Consider the following 20,665-nt stretch of genomic DNA (forward strand, 5'->3'; position numbering starts at 1 on the left):
AAATTAAAATAAATTAAGAAATTAAAAAATGTCGAACAAGTATATTTTGAATGTATATTTTATTCTGTAATTGATACCATCATTCTCGTGTTGTAAGCAATTTCAATTAAAAAACTTCATAAATTACAAAGTAAACTCTTCAGTGAAATCTTTCCGGTAGGACGTTTCGAGTAATCCTTATTTGTGAAAAATTGACGGAAATGTTTTTTTATATATCCCATTGTTTAATAATATTTTATATTATGTTGTTTTATTTCCCATCATTTTATCATTATGTAAAAAAAGTATTTGTGTCATTGCCTTTCACATGACAAAATAACACTGTATAAAAATAAATTTAGTCAAAAATTATTTTTTGAAAATATGGGGGTGTATAATGGTCGTCTGTTTGAAAACGTTTTTATTCGAATATTATTTAAATGTTATAAATTATATTTTTTTCCTGCCACATAGGAATGAAAGGAATTTTTTTGTCTATGTCAGACTTTTTGAGATTCGATGTGAAGCACACACATATACAGGAAACTTAAATTACTTTTGAAAAATTCTAGTAAATAGCACGTTTTATTTATTAAAAACGGTTTTTTTTTTTGTTTTAATTTTCACAAAGAGATTTTTTTTCTGAAAATTGCCAAAAGAGGGGATGTGGTGAAATCTATATGAAATAAAAAAAATCGAAATTAATTAAATAATTATGAGCGAAAGTTTGGCTAAGCAGAAAGTGAATCGTATAACAGAATTTCGGAATATATTAATCGGTTAGAGCCGTAGATAGCACATTTTGCATGTTCTACTTAAAAAATCCTGTTTATCGGCAAATTTTCCACTAAAAGGCACAATGGTAACACTGGCCCAACGGTAGTTTCCATAATATGACAACGTATGGTCTGCCTTCCGAACTACTGTATGTAGAAATATCTATACTAGGTTACAATCTAATATTTTATTTAGTCTGGAAGTTAACCGTGATATAAACTGCTGGACGGATTGAATCAACATTTAATTGCGATTTGAAATATCAATATCCTCAGTGCGCTGTTCAAATCACAATTTTCAACAGAAATAAAATTTTGCAAAATTTTCTATAGAAATAAAATTTTGACAAAATTTTCTATAGAAATAATATTTTGACAAAATTTTTTAAAGAAATAACATTTTAAGAAAATTTTCTATAGAAATAAAATTTTGACAAAATTTCCTATAGAAATAAAATTTTGACAAAATTTTTTATAGAAATAAAATTTTGACGAAATTTTCTATAGAAATAAAATTGTGACAAAATTTTCTATAGAAATAAAATTTTGACAAAATTTTCTATAAAAATAAAATTTTAACAAAATTTTTTATAGAAATAAAATTTTGACAAAAATTTGCTATAGAAATAAAATTTTGACAAAATTTTCTATAGAAATAAAACTTTGACAAAAATTTGCTATAGAAAAAAAATGTTGACAAAATTTTCTATAGAAATACAATATTGACAAAATTTTCTATAGAAATAAAATTTTGACAAAATTTTCTATAGAAATAAAATTTTGAAAAAATTTTCTATAAAAATAAAATTTTGAAAAAATTTTCTGTAGAAGTATGATGTTGACAAAATTTTCTATAGAAATAAAATTTTGACGAAATTTTCTATAGAAATAAAATTTTAACAAAATTTTCTATAGAAATAAAACTTTGACAAAATAAAATATTGAAAAAATTTTCTATAGTAATGAAATTTTGACAATTTTATAGAAATAAAATTTTAGCAATATTTTCTATATAAATAAAATTTTGACAAAATTTTCTATAGAAATTAAATTTTGACAAAATTTTCTATAAAAATAAAATTTTGAAAAAATTTTCTATAAAAATAAAATTTTGACAAAATTTTCTATAAAAATAAATTTTTTTCAAAATTTCCTATAGAAATAAAATTTTTACAAAATTTCATATAGAAATGAAATTTTGATGAAAATTTCTATAGAAATAAAATTTTAAAAAATTTTGACAATTTTATAGAAATAAAATTTTAACAAAATTTTTTATAGAAATAAAACTTTGACAAAAATTTGCTATAGAAAAAAAATGTTGACAAAATTTTCTATAGAAATACAATATTGACAAAATTTTCTATAGAAATAAAATTTTAACAAAATTTTCTATAGAACTAAAATTTTGACAAAATTTTCTATAGAAATAAAATTTTGACAAAATTTTCTATAGAAATAAAATTTTGACAAAAATTTGCTATAGAAATAAAATCTTGACAAAAATTTGCTATAGAAATAAAATCTTGACAAAATTTCCTATAGAAATAAAATTTTGACAAAATTTCCTATAGAAATAAAATTTTGATGAAAATTTCTATAGAAATAAAATTTTAAAAAATTTTGACAATTTTATAGAAATAAAATTTTAACAATATATTCTGTAGAAATAAAATTTTAATAACATTTTCTATAGAAATAAAATTTTGACAAAATTTTCTATAAAAATAAAATTTTGACAAAATTTTCTATAAAAATAAAATTTTGACAAAATTTTCTATAAAAATAAAATTTTTTCAAAATTTCCTATAGAAATAAAATTTTTACAAAATTTCATATAGAAATAAAATTTTTACAAAATTTTCAATAGAAATAAAATGTTTACAAAATTTCATATTAAAATAAAATTTTGACAAAATTTTCTATAGAAATAAAATTTTGACAAAATTTTCTATAGAAATAAAATTTTGACAAAATTATCTATAGAAATAAAATTTTGACAAAATTTTCCATAGAAATAAAATTTTGACAAAATTTTCTATAGAAATAAAATTTTGACAAAATTTTCTATAGAAATAAAATTTTGACAAAATTTTCTATAGAAATAAAATGTTTACAAAATTTTCGATAAAAATTTGACAAAATTTGCTATAGAAATACAATTTTGACAAAATTTTCTATAGAAAAAAAATGTTTACAAAATTTTCTATAAAAATAAAATTTTGACAAAATTTTCTATAGAAATAAAATTTTGACAAAATTTTCTATAGAAATAAAATTTTGACAAAATTTTCTATAGAAATAAAATGTTTACAAAATTTTCTATAAAAATAAAATGTTGACAAAATTTGCTATAGAAATAAAATTTTGACAAAATTTTCTATAGAAAAAAAAATGTTTACAAAATTTTCTGTAAAAATAAAATTTTTACAAAATTTTCTATAAAAATAAAATTTTCTATAGAAATAAAATGTTTACAAAATTTTCTATAAAAATAAAATTTTGACAAAATTTTCTATAGATATAAAATTTTGACAAAATTTTCTATAGAAATAAAATTTTGACAAAATTTTCTATAGAAATAAAATTTTGACAAAATTTTCTATAGAAATAAAATTTTGATAAAATTTTCCATAGAAATAAAATTTTGACAAAATTTCCTATAGAAATAAAATTTTGACAAAATTTTCTATAGAAATAAAATTTAAAAAAAATTTGCTATAGAAATAAAATTTTGACAAAATTTTCTATAGAAATAAAATTTTGACAAAATTTTCTATAGAACTAACATTTTGACAAAATTTTCTATAGAAATAAAATCTTCACAAAATTTTCGAAAAAATAAAATTTTCTAAAAAATAGAATTTTCAGAAAATTTTCTATAGAAATACAATTTTGAGAAATTTTTCTATAGAAATAAAATTTTGAGAAAAATTTCTATAGAAATAAAATTTTGACAAAATTTTCTATAAAAATAAAATTTTGACAAAATTTTCTATAAAAATAAAATTTTTTCAAAATTTCCTATAGAAATAAATTTTTTACAAAATTTCATATAGAAATAAAATTTTGCCAAATTTTCAATAGAAATAAAATGTTTACAAAATTTCATATTAAAATAAAATTTTGACAAAATTTTCTATAGAAAAAAAATGTTTACAAAATTTTCTATAAAAATAAAATTTTGACAAAATTTTCTATAGAAATAAAATTTTGACAAAATTTTCTATAGAAATAAAATTTTGACAAAATTTTCTATAGAAATAAAATGTTTACAAAATTTTCTATAAAAATAAAATGTTGACAAAATTTGCTATAGAAATAAAATTTTGACAAAATTTTCTATAGAAAAAAAATGTTTACAAAATATTCTATAAAAATAAAATTTTTACAAAATTTTCTATAAAAATAAAATTTTTAAAAAATTTTCTATAAAAATAAAATTTTCTATAGAAAAAAAATGTTTACAAAATTTTCTATAAAAATAAAATTTTGACAAAATTTTCTATAGATATAAAATTTTGACAAAATTTTCTATAGAAATAAAATTTTGACAAAATTTTCTATAGAAATAAAATTTTGACAAAATTTTCTATAGAAATAAAATTTTGATAAAATTTTCCATAGAAATAAAATTTTGACAAAATTTCCTATAGAAATAAAATTTTGACAAAATTTTCTATAGAAATAAAATTTAAAAAAATTGCTATAGAAATAAAATTTTGACAAAATTTTCTATAGAAATAAAATTTTGACAAAATTTTCTATAGAAATAAAATTTTGACAAAATTTCCTATAAAAACAAAATTTTGACAAAATTTCCTATAGAAACAAAATTTTGACAAAATTTCCTATAGAAATAAAATTTTGACAAAATTTCTACAGAAATAACATTTTGACGAAATTTTCTACAGAAATAAAATTGTGACAAAATTTTCTGTAGAAATAAAATTTTGACAAAATTTTCTATAGAAATAAAATTTTGACAAAATAAAATTTTGACAACATTTTTTATAGAAATAAACTTTTACAAAAGTTTTCTCTAAAAATAAAATTTGGACAAAATGTTCTATAAATTCAATATAAAACATTTCTTTCGAATAAACCAACATTTGTTTATACTAACCACAAAAATTTGATGAACAACTTTAAAAAAGGATTTGTTTTAATTTGGTAGATTTTTGGTAAAATTTTCTTCAAATTTTGGTAGACTATTTTTAGCACGAGTGGCAACCGTGGTTCCAATGCCTTGTATGTATAACAATATAATCATAAAATCAAATTCAATATCCGGAATAAATCCCCCTCCTAACAAAACATTTGAGACGGACAAGCATTCCATGATTGCAGTCTTGATTGCCAGCGAAAATAAATGATTTAAGACTATGGCTTTAAGATATTTCCAAATTTCATTAATTTTACTTAAAAGAAAAAATAAAAAATATAACAAATGGCAAAAAAAATTCAAACAAAAGCATCGCCTTTTAAGCTCCTTGGAGATTATGTAGGAATTATGATTAATTTTCAATTAAAAGACCAAATGAATATTATAAAAAAAAAATAATTAGTTGAAGCAGCCGTTATGCCGGAAACATTCAAATTTAAACTGATAAAATTGCCTGTCTCAAAATAATGGGGAAATTATATGCTAATTGGCTATAAAAATGCACACTCTATCTCTTCACCGCTCGGTCATTTACTCTGTCCCTTGTAATGTATATTAGTTGGTACTCAAGCAATTTGAAAACCTCAACATGAGCAATGATTGTTTTATTATGGTTAATTAATTAATAATTTGCAATAACAACAGCAACAACCAGAAGAGATATGAAAACAACAAAGATAAATGGTCGTCAAAAATTTAACATCGCTTCACAAAAAAATTTGCATTTTCCTTATCCTCATGGTAGGGGGTTCGAACTGTGAGCCAAGTTGGTGGGGTTGTTTATGTTGCAAAACATGCAAAATGTCAAGTATGACAAATGGCCAGATCAATGAGCTGTGGCACAGTGGTGAAACGAATTTAGCTTTACCATAATCGTGCGTTGCCTTTTCAATAGGTGGTGTAGTCATATCTCAACAATCCAAATTGCAGAAAAAACATGTGAAGCCTTTTAACTAATAAGACCCTCAAAATTGCATTTTTTCAGTATGCTGTTATCATTGGTAAAAAATAAGAACAATTTGGTTAAAAAAAAAATTTATATAATTTTTTTTTTTTTTAATTAATGGAATATAATTTATTTATTTTGTAATAAAATTTGTAATAAAATTTTATTTTGTAATAAAATTAAATAAATAATTTAATTAAAAAGTAAATATTTTTTAATTATTTGTTTGGTTTTAATTTAAATAAAAAATTAATCATTTAATAAAAATTTAATTAAATTTAAATTAAGTTAGTTTTTCCCTATTAGTTTCGATTCAGTTATTTCATTTACTTGTGTATTCAATTTTTTTTAATGTAATTTTAATATTAATTTTAATTTTATATCAAGAAATAGTACTAAACATTTATTTATTAAATTTTGACCTAGTTTAGTTTCATTTAAATTTAAATTTTAACTTAAATTTGAGATTTTATTTTAAGATAAAATTTAGTTTTATTTGCAATTCGAAGTTTTGGTTTTATATATATATATATATATATATATATATATATATATATATATATATATATATATATATATATATATATATATATATATATATATATATATATATATATATATATATATATATATATATATATATATATATATATATATATATATATATATATATATATATATATATATATATATATTTTTAATTTTTATTTATAGTTTTTCACATTTAAATTTAATTTAATATAATTTTTATTTTAGATTCGAAAATTTAAGACTTTAAAGTTTCCGATAGAACTTTTATTTTATTTAATTCAATATTAAATTTTAATCCTTAAAATTTAAATAGTTACTCTGCTATTTCGTCTTAAATTTAACTTTTACTTTAACTTTATTCAAAATTAATATTTAATGTTGTAGTTGAAATTTTATTTTCATTGAATTTTATATGTTGTTTGAATTTATTCCAATATTAATTTCAACTTTAATCTTTCTTCCAATTTCGATTTTTTTAATTTCTAGGTTAATTATTCAAATCACGTTAAAATTCAATTTAAAATTTAATACAATTTATTAATTTAAATTAATTTGTATTTTCGTTTAAATTTTCATTGTAACTATAATTTCAGATTAATTTTTTTAAATTATAATTTTAATTTTAAGTAGTTTAATAATAATAGTAATTTTAAATTCAACTTTACATTTAAATTTAAATACAATTTTAATTTTAATGTAACCTTAAGATTAATTTTGAGATTTAATTTTCAATTTCAACGATGTGGATTTTAGTTTCTAATTTAATTTTTCAAATTAAAATCAAAACTGACATAATGTTAATTTTCATTTTATTATAATTTAATGCTTAATTTTAATTTCAAATAAATATAAATAAAAACAATGAAACATAACAAAAATTTTGTTTTTAATTATAACTATAATTTCAATTTAAATTTCAAATTAAAATTTAATTTAAAGTTTAAAATTTTAATTTTCATTTTAACTATAATTTTAGTTTAGTTTTAACGTTAGATAGAATTTTTGTTACAATTTCTTTCATTTTAATTATAATTTTAATTATTTTCATTATATATGCCATTATAATTGTTTTAATGATAATTATAATTTCAAATTTAATTTTATATCTAAATTTAAATACATTTTGATTTTGATATAACCTTAATTTTAATTTTGAGATTTAATTTTCAATTCCAACTGTTTTTTTTTTAATTAAATTAATTTGAATTTGTTATTTTAAATTAATTTGAATTTAAGTTTAAACTTTTATTTTCATTTTAACTATAATTTCAGTTTAATTTTACCTTTAAGTTTAATTTTTGTTACAATTTCTTTCATTATAAATATAATTTTAATTATTTTCATTATAATTATTTTAATTGTAATTGTAATTATAAATTTAAATTTAATTTTATATTTAAATTTAAATACAATTTTAATTTTAATATAACCTTAATTTAAATTTTGAGATTTAATTTTCAATTTCAACTGTTTTCGATGTGGATTTTAGTTTCTAATTCAATTTTTCAAATTAAAATCAAAATTAACATTATGTTAATTTTGCATGTTATTATAATCTTATCCTTAATTTTATTGTCAAATAAATAATTATTAAAAAAAATAAACATAAAATAAATTTTGTTTTTAATTATAACTTTAATTTCAGTTTAAATTTCACATTTAAATTCAATTAAAAGTTTAAAATTTTTTAATTTAATTTGAATTTAAGTTTAAATTTTCATTTTAACTATAATTATACCCACCACCATAGAATGGTGACGGGGGTATAATAAGTTTGTCATTCCGTTTGTAACACATCGAAATATCGATTTCCTACTATATAAAGTATAACATATATATTCTTGTTCAGACAGAAATTCTAAGACGATATAAGCATGTCCGTCTGTCCTTCTGTCTGTCTGTTGTAAGCACGCTACAGCCTTCAATAATGGCGTCATCGTCCTGAAATTTGGCACAAATCCGTCTTTTATTTGTTTCGTCAAGTTCGAAGATGGGCTATATCGGTCCATGTTTTCATATAGTCCCCATATAAACCGACCTCCCGATTTGGGATCTTGGGCTTATAAAAACTGTAGTCTTTATCTAATTTGCCTGAAATTGGAAATCTAGAGGTATTTTAGGACCATCAAAAAGTGTACCAAAAATGGTGCCTATCGGTCCATGTTTTTCACGATTTTGCCTCCTAGCGTCTAGAAAGTGTATTTTCAATCCGATTTGCCTCAAATAGGAAATCTAAAGGTATTCTAGGACATTAAGGAGGTGTGCCGAAAATGGTGAGTATCGGTCCATGTTTTGATATAGCCCCCATATAGACCGATCTTCCGATTTTACTTCTTGGGCTTCTAGAAGCCGTAATTTTTATCCAATTTGTCAGAAATTTGAAATCTAGAGGTATTCTAGGACCATAAAGGGGTGTGCCGAATATATTGAGTATCGGTACAGTTTTGATAAGACAAAAAAAAACATTTTTTCTGTGTATGTTACGAGATAAAGTGCATAAAAAAACAAAGTTTATATTGCTAAATTTTATAGTCTGTTTACTAGTAAATAATGCACATGTGGTCATTAGACCTCCCATTGTCACTGATGTATGAATGCATGCATGAGGGTGTTCATTAATTTTTAATTTAATTGGTAGCATTTATTCAAATCCAAAACACAATGGCTAAAACCCCCCATTTATTGATTAATGCTTTTAAAGAATATTTTATGCAAATTTCCAACATTCCGCATTCCGTATTCAAGCACCCCCATAGTTTATTGACTGCATACAAGAGAGCGATAAACTATGGACAATGGTCATTAAACTCAGATCTGTCATTAGCAGGACTGAAGTTTCAAATCTCAATCACGATCTGCAAATAAAAACTTCAGTTCATCTCTCCTACAAGTATTGCAAAATTTAAATTAGCCTTTTGCATTTACTGGCCAATGGCCAGACAATGGTTATGAGATATTGTTGAGATTGTCGACTTATTGTTCAATCTCTGATTGTTTATTTGCATTGAAATCGAATGCAAAAATATTTTTGTTTTTTTTTTCAATTTAATTTATAATTGATTTTAGCTTAGAGTTATGATTATTGCCACAGCGCGCCTGTCGCTGGTGTTTCCATTTAAATTATTATTATTAATGTTTAATTATGCCACGTTTAAATTAATTACGACTGACTGCTGATGGTTTTGAGCTTCTGAAATGAAATTGATATTACCTGGTCATTGCTTATCACATAAATTATTTAAAATTATTTTTTGGATAGAAAAAAGTAATATATGGAATGCTTAATTGTTCTAAAGGCGCCATCAAATGGCCTTCCGCCATTTGCTATAGCTTTTCTTCATTTATGGTGCAAAGAAGAATTAATAGAGTTATTATTTGTAGCTTATGGTCTTCATAAGAATAGGGGACACAAAAAAAACAACAACATTCATCACTGTCTTAATTGACTGCAAATTAATTCAAGTTTTTGGGAATTATTCAATGTTCTTGTGTTATACAGAGAATTATTAATAAACTTTTCTTTAATCATATTTACCAATAATTTATAAACTAAAATTCAGTCGATAAATTATTTGCAATTTTTAATGAAAAAATGAAGCGGGTTTCAAATCACAATAAAACTGGATATAGTCATTGATGATAAAAATATAATCACAGTAAGCATTTAATTGATCAATTAAATTCTCACCAAGGAAATAATCTATAGAATGTAGAGATTAGGCATTATAATGACAACCAAATCATCGATTTTTATACCCATATTGGGATCGTGATTAAATTTTGTTTCGATCTAGCGATTTCCGTTCTGCCATCCTTCCGTTTGACGAAATCACGCTAACTTTCGAACGAAACAAGCTATTATCTACCTATAAAAGGTGATCTTTTTACAAGGCTACATCTACAAATCAATGAAAATTGTTGTCTATTTTAAAAGTCTCAATGGTTATTAGTTCAAACCAATTAAAAAATTGTAAATAGGATTTATAGCAATTAAAATATTTAAAATTTTCTAAAGTAACTCAGGAATTAATATCATTCATACGTCCCCATATCCGAAAATTAAATTTTAAAATCACATGCCCTTTGACATATATTTCCACTACATTCAAGTAAAAATTAGGACATATTCGTAACGGAATAATATACCAAACATAAAACCATATTTTTTATATTGAAATAAATAAGAAAAATGTATCCATTAGCATCGTGGGTTAATTTTTTCTTATTTATTTCAATATAATAAATATGGTTTTATGGTTCGTATATTATTCCCTCATTGTTTATTGCAATGAATTACGGACTGAATAAGAAAACAATTTTATCTTCTGTTTTGATTCACTTGCAGTACACTGTCTGTGGATTTCAATTAGAATTTTTTTTTGATCAACAAAATTTTAATGTGCTGAATTTAAAGTTTTTTTTTTTTTTTAAATTGGTAACAAACTTCACAGACCTTAGCATTGACATCACTAAATCCAATCAATAATTGAATTGAGTAGGGATCTATAGTACAAACCAGGGAGCAACCGTGGTGCAATGGTTAGCATGCCCGCCTTGCATACACAGTAATGCTGGTGACATTTCTGAGGGTTTCAAAGCTTCTCTAAGTGGTTTCACTGCATTGTGCAACGCCGTTCGGACTCGGCTATAAAAAGGAGGTCCCTTGTCATTGAGCTTAACATGGAATCGGGCAGCACTCAGTGATAGGAGAGAAGTTCACCAATGTAGTATCACAATGGACTGAATAGTCTAAGTGAGCCTGATACATAGGGCCGCCACCTAACCTAACCTAACGTATAGTACAAACCAATAATCGAATTTTCGCCTTTTCGATTATTGATTTTTAATCAAAAATCGTTTTTCTATTATTTTTACCAATCAAAATTTGAATATTCGATTTTTATACCCTAAACCGCATAGTGGTCAGGGTACAATAAGTTTGATCTGCCAAAAAATGTGCCTACCAGAAATATTGATTTTATACCCCATAAAATATATACCAATCGACTCAGAATCACCTGCTGAGTCGATCTAGCGCTTGGTGTTCGTCCGTCCGTCTGTTCATGAATTTGTTGTTGACAGGATTCCGGTCGCAATTATTAACCGATTTTGATGAAATTTGGTACAGGGAGTTCTTTGGAAACGAACGCTATTGAATTTGGAAGAAATCGGATCAAATTTAGATATAGCTCCCATATATATGTATCGCCCGATTTCGACAAATGGGATTACTTTGCGCTCTTTTACAAACGGATCTTCACCAAATTTGGCAAAATATAATATTTTTCATCGCCCTGCAAATCGTCTGCAAAATTTTATCCAAATCGGTTCAAATTTAGTTTGCAGCTGTTAACTCGTAATACACTCCGGAGTCCAATCGACAGTCGGCTGAGTGGACAGCGACCGGTGAACCGTCTCCGAAGCGTGGAAAGACTCAAAAGTCCGCTGGCAAAGTAATGGCCTCTGTTTTTTTGGGATGCGCATGGAATAATTTTTATCGATTATCTTGAGAAGGGAAAAACCATCAACAGTGACTATTATATGGCGTTATTGGAGCGTTTGAAGGTCGAAATCGCGAAAAAACGGCCCCATATGAAGAAGAAAAAAATGTTGTTCCACCAAAACAACGCACCGTGCCACAAGTCATTGAGAACGATGGCAAAAATTCATGAATTGGGCTTCGAATTGCTTCCCCATCCATTGTATTCTCCATATCTGGCCCCCAGCGACTTTTTCTTGTTCTCAGACCTCAAAAGGATGCTCACAGGGAAAAAATTTGGCTTCAATGAAGAGGTGATTGCCGAAACTGAGGCCTATTTTGAGGCAAAACCGAAGGAGTACCACCAAAATGGTATCAAAAAATTGGAAGGTCGTTATAATCGTTGTATCGCTCTTGAAGGGAACTATGTTGAATAATAAAAATTGTTAAGAAAATGCCAACCATACTGGAAGATAGACCAATCCACATACTTAGATTAACTCAAAAGTCCATATTAAATAGTTTGGCACAATATGTCAAATTCTTACCGTTCTGCATATTACAAATATACACTTAATAATACTCAGCATCACTTTTCCCTTATCAGGAAACCTATTAATTTTTACTAATTCCAATATTAGTTAAAATTAATGCATACATTTTTGTTTGGGACCAAATTTCATTTTTAACATAAGGAATATTTTTATAAAGTCGTGTTATTTAACTAATCTTGTGTAATAATTTATTGGAATATTGATTGTATGTTATTGAAAATTTTGTTTTTTTACCCAAATCTAATAAAAACTGCAGCATTGCTCTTATAACGTAGGATATATTCAAATCTTTCTAAAATAACTCAAGAAATAATATCACTCATTCGTCACCATGTCCCTAAAACAAAATTTAATGAATTTTTATTTACTGACAGACTTTGAGACACATGTTCCTAGGGATAATAAATATATGTAGAACAAGTTTCTACTAAATATAACTAGGATTATTCTATGTCATAAAATACTCAATTGAGTTAAGTTCCTAGTCAATTGTTTAAGAAATGTAACCAAAACTTAGATTAAATCAAGTGTCCACATTAATTTGTTTATCTTTAGCCACAATGTGTCTAATTCTTATCTTCCTTCATTCATTTATAATACTTAGGATCGCATTTATTTCACTTTATTTACAATTGTATCTTTTAGAAACCGGATGGCATTTATTTTACTTTATTTACAATTGTATCTTTTGGAAACCAGTTGACACTTTATTCATTTTGGAATTAATTTTTATTTGAGGCCAAATCTCATTTTTCAGATTAGGAAACATTTAACACAGCCATCATATTTGACTGACATAGCATAACAAGTTATTGGAATATTGTTGACATATTATTGCAAATTTTGTTCTCCACTCAAATCTGTTTAAAGCATCAGAATTAGAATTAGAGTATAGGAAATATTTAAATATTTCTAAAATAACTCCAGAATTAATATCACTCATTCGTCACCAAGCCCTGAAAGCAATTTCTAAAGTAATCTAAAGTATCTAATTTTTTGTGTGTATTGCAATCATATACTTCCTTTATTTAAAATACCTATCATTGCATTTGTGGTATTTTATTTCTTTTCTTTTTTATTACTTGACTAATATTGGAATTAATTGGAATGTATCAAATCTCTTTAATTAATATCACTCATTCGTCACCAAATCCTGAAAGCAAATTCTAAAGTAATCTAAAGTATCTAATTCTGTTTTTTTGTGTATTGCAATCATATACTTCCTTTATTTAAAATACCTATCATGGCATCAGAATTTGTCTTAAAGTATGGGAAATATTTAGATATTTCTAAGATAACCCAAGAATTAATATCACTCATTCGTCACCAAGTCCTTAAAGTAAATTCTAAAGTATCTAATTCTTTTTTTGTATATTGCAATCATATACTTCCTTTATTTAAAATACCTTTCATTGCATTTGTGGTATTTTATTTATTTTATTTTTTGAGTATTATTTACTTGACTAATATTGGAATTAATTGGAATGGATTAAATCTCTTTAATTAATATCACTCATTAGTCACCAAGTCCTGAAAGCAAATTCTAAAGTATCTAATTCTATTTTTTTTTTGTGTATTGCAATCATATATTTCCTTTATTTAAAATACCTATCATTGCATATGTGGTATTTTATTTTCTTTCTTTTCTTTTTTTCGAGAAACTTATTACTTACTTGACTAATATTGGAATTAATTGGAATGGATCAAATCTCTTTACAAACCTCTCATAGATGACTTATCTTGAGATAACAAATTATTAGAAGATTGTTGGCATATTATTGCAAATTTTGTTTTCCACCCAAATCTATTAAATATTTCAGCATTGCTCTTCTAATATAGTATATATTTAAACATTTCTAAACTAATTCAAAAATTAATATCACTCATTCGTCACCATGGTCCTAAAAAAAAAAAAGAAATTCTAAAGCATTTTTAAATACTGACAAATTATTCGACTACATCAATCAATCTCACCAAAAACAAAACCATATTCTTCACAACCACAAATAACAAATGCTCTTGAGCAACTAGCTCTCTTTCATATTTTCGCCAGATGATAATATCTCTTATATTTAAGGAAACTTGCTGGATAATAACAAAAATGAAAAATTCCAAAATAAAAATAATCCAAGAAAATAATGTTGCGTTGAATGACACTAACTGTCAGCAGGAGGCTTTAAAAAAATTTACGAGCAGATAACAAGTTCTAAAAATAACTAAACATATCTTAAATTTGCAGTTAATAAACTATGGAAGCACCAAAGAAAACAAAAAAAAACATACCTTAAAATTATTTGAAAATGAGATGGAAAAAAATATTGGCAATTTTTAGCACATGGAGGTCGATGGAAATGCAGACAGCAGCTAGCTACGGCCAGCGTCGTAGCTGCCGCCAATATTTAATAAGAATCAGCAGATAGATTTTGGATTTCGATAATTTCTGCGTTTTTTTTTATTTTTTATTTTAGGTTTTTTGCTCAGCAACGTGGATGAACTAAAAAAAAAACACGGGTTCGTTTTTTGGCAAACTTTTTTCCTTGGGATTCTTATTTTATTTTTGTTTATGGTCGTATTGAATTTTCTCACTCATCTATGATAATATCCAACATGGTAATTATAAACACGAACATTTTTCGCAATATTTCTATGGGATTTTCTATTTCTATGGTATATTTTATTTGTTTACTTTTTATTTTTTAATACAAAATTATTTTTAAACAATTTTTGTTTCGTATTGGTTTTTTGGCCCAGTGTAAATAAATGAATATTATGCAATTTTCAGACACTTTTCATTTTTTTTTATTTTGTTGATGTGTGGAAGTGAAAGGGCATCGGTTGGGTTTTTGTTAAATGTATAAACAATTTTCTTCGATTTTTCCTTTTGGGTGAAATGTTTCTTAGAGATATGGCATCGTCTGCCGTTTTTTGGTTTTGTTGCCGGTTGTTTAATTTTTTTTTCTTAGAAAGGGGACAGTTTGACACTTCCGGTCTGGCGCCTGACTGTGGCACAAAATTTTTTTTTTGTTTTTTTTTTTCAACACTTTTTCTTGACTATGTCACCTTTGACCTTTGGTTTTGCAATTTTGTTTTTTTTTTCAATTTTCGTAAAATTTTATTTTCAATCAAAAAGTCTTCTACCTTTTTTTCGGATTTTTGTTTTTTTCAAACTACAAAAAAATCTATCGTTTACGCGCTGTATCGTGGTGCGCTGTCGCTGCCGCCGAGCTTGAGCGATAATCGAAATAAGACTGGTCGCACAAATCGGCCAGAATAGAATTTGTTTGCAAAATTTTGAGATTTTGGCTGAATTATCGCTGAATGTTTAGAGTGTCCATATTGGCCATATGCTCTTCACAACACGCGTACTCAACGATACGTGAATTGAGTTTAGCGATCCATGGCACCTAATACACATCGTCTAGTGGCTTTAGAGAAATTCTGATAAATTCAAAAGGAAAACAGGGCAAGGTGTCTCCAATACCTTAGCGTTTAATATCATGCAGGAAGGATCTTATTTGCGTTGACATGTCCTATAAAAAATTGTGACATGGGAATATGTGATGCCAATTGAATTAGAGATGCCATTTGCCACAGGGTTGTAGAATTAGACATTTTGGGACAGATTTTAGGGATATTTGTAATAGCAAAAAAAAAAACAAAAAACAAAGAAGAAATTTTTTAAAAATTTCAAATCTCTTTGGAAAGCATAAAAGTCTCCCTCGACTTGTACACAATAATAAGAAATAAAGGTTTTTTTCAATTTCTCGATTTTTAGTCTGATCTATCAGATCAGACTAAAAATCAAGAAATTTAATATTAATATTTAGTATTAATTTTCAATATGATAATTATCAATATGATAATTTTAATTAGCATCTAATTTTAGTTTGAATTCTATATTTAATTTTAATTTCAGATTTATTTGCTACAAATGTTAACTTCAAATGTAGTTTTATTTATATTGCTTTCATTATGAATTTTATAACGATTTTTAAAATTAAAATAAAAATGAAATTCACCTTAATTTTCAATTTTATTTATTTAATTTTTTTTTTATTTAAATTCGGCTTTTGTACTTTATTAAAATTAAAACTTTTATTTACATTTGATATTTAATGAATGAATTTGAGTTTTAGTTTTTATATTGTGATTTGAATTTATTCCAATTTTAATGGAATTTTTATTTTTTCGATTTTAATTTAAATTAAATAGTTGTTTAAAATTTTAAGTCATCATTATGTTTAAATTTAGTTCTGTATAAATACTAATTTAATTTTAAACGTTTTCAATTTAATTTTAAATTTAAATATAAAATTTCATTTGTAATTATCAACAATTATTATTAATTATTAAAATTGAAATCTAAATGAAAATATTTGTAATTTAAATTTCTATCTTAGCTCTGCTTTATATACATTTAATATTCAATTTGTATTTGAATTTATTTTAATTTTAATTTCAATTGTAGTTTTTCTTTTAATTTAATATTTAATTGCAATTTAAATTTGGATTTTAATTACGAAATTAATTTTTCAAATTGCAATAAAAAATTATTTATTTATTATTTTCAATTTGTCTTAATCTTAACCCCAATTTTAATTAAATTTTTCATGTTAGCCTGACATCGAAACCAATGATTAGCTTTAAATTTGGTTTTTGTTTGTTTTTGAATTTTAATAAGAATTCAAGTTTAATTTAGTTTAAGTTTAAAATTTAATTACAATTTTATATCAATTATAATCAATTATAATTTTATATCAATTATAATTAAACCTACATGTTTTATTTTAATTAAAAGTTCAATTTAAATTTTACATATTTACATTTACGTATAATATTATTTTTATTTTTAATGTAAACTTTAATTTAATTATATTTATTTTCAAAATCTTAATTAAATTAATTTTCATTTTTATCTTAAATTTGATTTATTTTAAAAACTATAATTAAGGATTTTGTTTTTATTTGAATTTTAATTTCAAATTTTCAATTTCAATTAAAACTAATTTTGATTTTAAATCTTTTTATACCCTCCACCATAGGATGGGGGGTATATTAACTTTGTCATTCCGTTTGTAACACATCGAAATGTTGCTCTAAGACCCCATAAAGTATATATATTCTGGGTCGTGGTGAAATTCTGAGTCGATCTGAGCATGTCCGTCCGTCCGTCCGTCCGTCCGTCCGTCTGTTGAAATCACGCTAACTTCTGAACGAAACAAGCTATCGACTTGAAACTTGGCACAAGTAGTTGTTATTGATGTAGGTCGGATGGTATTGTAAATGGGCCATATCGGTCCACTTTTACGTATAGCCCCCATATAAACGGACCCCCAAATTTGGCTTGCGAGGCCTCTAAGAGAAGCAAATTTCATCCGATCAGGCTGAAATTTGGTACATGGTGTTAGTATATGGTCTCTAATGACCATGCAAAAATTGGTCAATATCGGTTCATAATTATATATAGCCCCCATATAAACCGATCCCCCGATTTGGCTTGCAGACCCTCTAAGAGCAACAATTTTCATCCGATCCGGTTGAAATTTGGTACATGGCGTTAGTATACGGTTTTCAACAACCATGCAAAAATTCGTCCATATCGGTCCATAATTATATATAGCCCCCATATAAACCGATCCCCAGATTTGACCTCCGGTGCCTTTTGGAGAAGCAAAATTCATCCGATCCGGCTGAAATTTGGTACGTGATGTTAATATATGGCCTCAAACACCCATGAAAAAATTGGTCAATATCGGTCCATAATTATATATAGCCCCATATAAACCGATCAACAGATTTGACCTCCGGAGCCTCTTGGAAGACCAAAATTCATCTGATTCAATTGAAATTTGGTGTTAGTATATGGTCTCTAACAACTATACAAAAATTGGTTCACATCGGTCCATAATTATATATAGCCCCCATATAAACCGATCCCCCGATTTGGCTTGCGGAGCCTCTAAGAGAAGCAAATTTCATCCGATCGGGCTGAAATTTGGTACATGGTGTTAGTATATGGTCTCTAATAACCATGCAAAAATTGGTCCATATCGGTCCATAATTATATATAGCCCCCATATAAACCGATCAACAGATTTGACCTCCGAAGCCTCTTGGAAGACCAAAATTCATCTGATTCAATTGAAATTTGGTGTTAGTATATGGTCTCTAACAACTATACAAAAATTGGTTCACATCGGTCCATAATTATATATAGCCCCCATATAAACCGATCCCCCGATTTGGCTTGCGGAGCCTCTAAGAGAAGCAAATTTCATCCGATCCGGCTGAAATTTGGTACGTGATGTTAATATATGGCCTCAAACACCCATGAAAAAATTGGTCAATATCGGTCCATAATTATATATAGCCCCCATATAAACCGATCACCAGATTTGACCTCCGGAGCACCTTGGAAGAGCAAAATTCTTCCCATTCGGTTGAAATTTTGTACGTAATGTTAGTATAGGGTATCCAACAACCATGCAGGAATTGGTTTCTCTCAGTCCATAATAATATATAGCTCCCATATAAACTGATCCCCAGATTTGACCTCCGGTGCCTTTTGGAGAAGCAAAATTCATCCGATCTGGTTGAAATTTGGTACGTGGTGGTAGTATGTGATATTTAACAACCATGTGAGTTGAAATTTGTGGATGACAGTCTTTCGTAGAAGTTTCTACGCAATCCATGGTGGAGGGTACATAAGATTCGGCCTAGCCGAACTTACGGCCGTATATACTTGTTTATTTTCATTTGAGTTTTCATTTATTTTCATGAATAAGTTTGAAATTTAATTTTTATATAAAATATAATTTTAATTGAATGTTTACTACAATTTTAATTTAAATTTTTAGCTAACTTTTAATTAAAATTTTGAAGTTAGATTTACTGTTATTATTAATTTAATCTTATTTTTGTTTAAATTTAATTATTATTTTTTTGTTATTTATCTTCAGCGAATATATATAAATTTACAAATGTTTGCCCAATCAAATCGCCAATGACATCTCTAAGAGGTTTAGTTTTTTTCTTTTTGGCTACTTTTTGCCAGCGTTAGCGTTCTCTGCACGCTTCAATAAATGCCGCATATGCCAGCGTTACTTTCGGCCGCTTCCTAAAATAGATTGAGTTTTTTCGCGTTTCCTTTTGCTTTTGCTATTCATCAAATTGTTTAGAACATGCGTTTGTTTCGAGCATTAGTTTTTCGTGTTGCTTTGCCTATATCTACCCCTCTTAAACGTCAATCATTTCTCTCTCTCGATTATTAAATTTCTTCCCTTAGCTTTTGATATCTTTGCGATGGGATCATGTACGAAACTACAAAAGATGCCAATTTCTATTTGCTTTCAAACTAATTTCCCACTATTTTCTCGATAGTTTTTGAGCGCTCTCTCTCCCTCTCTTTCACGCTCTAACTGTATACTTGTACTTCCATTATATTGGTGAGCAAATGTTTTCTATACACACACGAATGACATAAATTAAGGGGAAATTTCATTTGGGTTATGATATGCAAAGATTATAGAAGAGGAAGATGGGAGATTGGCTACTGAGCACATCAAACCATTTACCACATTAGTTTAATACTCGAACCAAACGCGTATACGACAAGTATTGACATAGCATTAAAATGCAAATAAAAAGAAATTAAGAGCACGAAATAAATTTCCATAAAGGGGAAAATGTATTTTTTTTTTGTTGTTGCCTAAAATTTAATATTGTTTCATTAAGAAAATTAATTTTTTCATTTAAAAAATAAAAACTAAAAACAACTAAAAGATTACAAACATGTATTAAACTAATCTAGTAAATGCAACATTTAGTATGACGCAAGCCAATCTCCCATCATCCTCAAATCTATAATCTTTGATGATATGAAGGTGCGTTTGTGGGAATATACGAGATTGGGCTACACTACGCGACAAACTATAGAATTGCGAACGCAGAAAATCAGTGTTGCCAGTATTTTTACAGATCTTGTCCCCAAATTATGATATTTTCGTCCCCAAAAATCCCCAATTTAAACTTAAATTCCTCACAAAAATCCCCAATACATTTTTGACAAGTTAAAAAAAAAGAATAAAAGGCTCTGCTGTAGAAAATCAGTAATATTTAAAAATTAAAATTTTGTCCAATCCAACAAGATCCAATCTAAGATCCAATAAGATCAAATTTTCGAACCAAAACACCAAGAGACTGGTGATCGACTTCCAAATGCTGGAAAATGGGAGT

The 20,665-nt window shown here is 25.6% G+C and overlaps 1 protein-coding gene across 3 annotated transcripts in view; it reads right to left on the bottom strand.

Moving 5' to 3' along the window:
- AdamTS-A (ADAM metallopeptidase with thrombospondin type 1 motif A) overlaps positions 1-20,665 on the bottom strand; it is a 432,888-nt gene that overhangs the window by 229,950 nt on the left and 182,273 nt on the right. Inside the window, exon 1 of one of the 3 annotated variants that reach the window (XM_075290741.1) lies at positions 14,714-15,676. The exons of the other annotated variants lie outside the window; for them this stretch is intronic. The gene's annotated coding sequence lies outside the window, so the exon portion shown is untranslated. Of the gene's footprint in view, positions 1-14,713; positions 15,677-20,665 lie in introns of those variants that run through there. 3 annotated transcript variants of the gene reach the window in all.

This window comes from Haematobia irritans, chromosome 1 (assembly GCF_050003625.1).
Source record: "Haematobia irritans isolate KBUSLIRL chromosome 1, ASM5000362v1, whole genome shotgun sequence".
In the NCBI taxonomy this organism is placed as follows: Eukaryota; Metazoa; Arthropoda; class Insecta; order Diptera; family Muscidae; genus Haematobia; species Haematobia irritans.